The following is a 2,812-nucleotide window of genomic DNA, read 5'->3' as shown; positions in this document are numbered from 1 at the left end:
CGAAACCAAGTCTTGACATAATTTTTTATTGCAATGTAGGGTCGGTATTAGGCGAGAAATATATCAGAGTTTTGGCTTTACTGACCTTGTAACCAGAGAAGTAGTCGAAGTCTGAGAGAATTGTGTCAATGACTATCTTGCGAGCTATTCGCTTTTACATAGAGCACAAGGTCGTTTGCAAAAAAAGAGGTGGGAGACATATAGCCTTGCCTACGGAAACGGAATGGTTACCAGAGGTTGTCATGGATAGATTTCGATATACTATGGCCGATTCGCTCCATGGCAAGGACGAATAAATAGGGTGAGAGGGGGTCACATTGGCGGACACAATAGTAGAGGAGTAAACGGCTGTGAGTACATACCATTCCATTGGATTTGCATTGAGGAGAAAGTGATACGTCGCATAACTAGCTGAGTGAAATCCATCGAGAAACCTGCATCTTCAAGAGTATCTCGAATGAAGTCCCATCGGAAAGGTCCACCTTTATCGTCATTCATCCCTGATTTGTTTTATTTACGCGCATTGAGTAGATGACTTCCTGGTTTATTATGATGTTCTCAGTGATATTACGTCCATTAATAAAACGTTTTTGGTTGGGAGAGATAATGAGCGGCATGACATGCTTGAGTCTTCTCACGATGATCTTTGTGACCAATTTATAAATAACTGTACAGAGGCTAATGGGCCGAAAATCAACAAAGGTCTCTAGTGCATCCTTTTTTGGTATAAGGACAAGGACGGTTCTGTTGATTCTTGCATCGATTTCGCCAAACTCGAAAACGGATTTGATCATACTGCAGATAGTCAGGTTGACAGTTGACCATTGGATTTGAAAAAATTCAGCATGGAGGCCATCATGGCCAAGAGCCTTTAAGGGACCCATATCAAGGAGAACCTCATTTCTTCATGGGACAGTGTTATATAAATGACAGAGCACGTCTGTGGAGATAGTCGGGAAGCAGCCAGAGAGAGGATAAACATCGATGGGTGTATAGTCAACGTCATAGAGGTTATGGAAGAAGCGGACTGCCTCTTCTCGAAGTTTATCTTCATCATGGCACCATTCTCCGTTCTGGAGTTTAAGAGCGGATATCTTTTTTCGTCATTTTCGTTGTATGGTTTTGTGGTGTTAATATTTGGTGTTACGTTCTCCTAAAATAATCCAATCTATTCAAGATCTTAGCTTCCAGAGAGTTTCCTCAAGGTTAAGGATTTGTTCAAGGTCGAGCAGAAGTTGCGATTCGAGATAGATGAGGTGGCTTGCGCGATGATTGCTTAAAGCTTTCTAAACTCCACGAACCCGAGCCATGACTATTTTCTTTTTGTGCCCAAGTAGCCGAAGACTTCTTTGTTCCATGTATCAGCAACTTTTGTGAGGTTGTCGATAGCATCTGGGAAGGGAACCGAGGATTCCCAGTTATCTTTGACCATACGGGAGTAATCGTCATGGGATAACCATCCTGATAAGTAACGGAATTGGGTGTTGCGACGAGAAGAACGAGTATTTCATACACTTAAGAGAAGAGGCCTGTGATCAGACCTCATGCGGGGAAGATGGAAAACCATGGAGTCAGAAAAAAATCATCCCAACGAGAGTTACAAATACACCTGTCAAGTCGGACTGATGTGAAACTGCGAGACCAAGCAAGGAAGCACGGGGACGGCAAACTTGTGCCGTTTCACGTACCCGATATGTCCTCGGTACGGGGACGACACGGGGACGGCTGGGGTACGTACCGGGACGTGCCACGGTGGTAGGGTACGGCTGAACGACGCCGGGGACGTTTCACCGAGTCTTGGGGACGTTTCGAGGACGGCATTTTCGATTTTTTCGACGTCGGAGGAGGTGGTGTCGAGGCTGTTGTTTGACTTGGCTACGTCTTTAGATTCTTGCCAAATCCATGCTCAGATGCGTTAGCCCCACACCGCATTCAACACCGGCCCTCTCAACTCATTCATCCCCCTTTGTATATAAGTTCTATAAGTTGAAAATCTCCATATAAACGATCCCTTTTGCACCTTGATTTTCTTCCTCCCCCTTCCCCTACTCGTTTCATTCATTGCTTTACACAGTTTACAGCCATGGTTTCTCACCTACTCAACACTATCCGTAATGTAGTTGGGGTCACAGGTATGTTGATTTACCATACAACGATGTTTCTTGAAACCCGCCTGAAAAGTAAACTAATGTGGGTTTTGTTCTACTTCTTCACAGGGAACGTTATATCACTCTTCCTCTTCTTGTCTCCTGTGTAAGCTTCGCCTGACTTTTGTTTCCCTGTGTTTAGTTGATTACATTATCTTTAATCTCCTTTTGATTGCAGGCCAACTTTTGCTCAAATTTGGAAGAAAAATTCAGTGGAGCAGTTCTCGCCAGCCCCGTATCTAGCAACCTTAATAAACTGCATGGTTTGGGTCATTTACGGGCTGCCTATGGTTCACCCCAACTTTAATATTATAATTTTATTATAGATTTTATTATTCTAAAATTAATATTATAATTTGAATATTGAAATTTGACATTTTAATATTGTTATTTGTTTATAGATTTTACTGTTAAAATTTAATATTGTTGTTTGAGTCTTGATATTTGACATTATTTATGATTTTTTATATATATTTATAATTTTAAAATTATTTTATATGTCGTACCCTTACCATCCCATATCCTATAATTTTTAAAATTACCGTTTTCCGTTCCCGTCCCTGTATCCATCCCCGTATCCGTGCAACATAGAGACCAAGTGAAGTCTGGGCTCTGGCCCCTGAAAACCCATTCCTCGTAAGGCAAAATCATAAACCAAGTGTTGG

The 2,812-nt window shown here is 42.0% G+C and overlaps 1 long non-coding RNA gene across 1 annotated transcript; it reads left to right on the top strand.

Moving 5' to 3' along the window:
* The first annotated feature begins 2,055 nt into the window (after positions 1-2,055).
* Positions 2,056-2,443, top strand: LOC120176761. Its single transcript, XR_005521350.1, has 3 exons — positions 2,056-2,132; positions 2,217-2,253; positions 2,326-2,443. It is a non-coding gene; the product is annotated as an uncharacterized LOC120176761 (long non-coding RNA).
* Positions 2,444-2,812: the final 369 nt, after the last annotated feature.

This window comes from Hibiscus syriacus, unplaced genomic scaffold, assembly GCF_006381635.1.
Source record: "Hibiscus syriacus cultivar Baekdansim isolate YM2019G1 unplaced genomic scaffold, ASM638163v2 tig00112253_pilon, whole genome shotgun sequence".
Classification (NCBI taxonomy): Eukaryota; Viridiplantae; Streptophyta; class Magnoliopsida; order Malvales; family Malvaceae; genus Hibiscus; species Hibiscus syriacus.
Note: the sequence above shows the minus strand (reverse complement) of the source record. Positions and strands in the feature narration are given on the sequence as shown.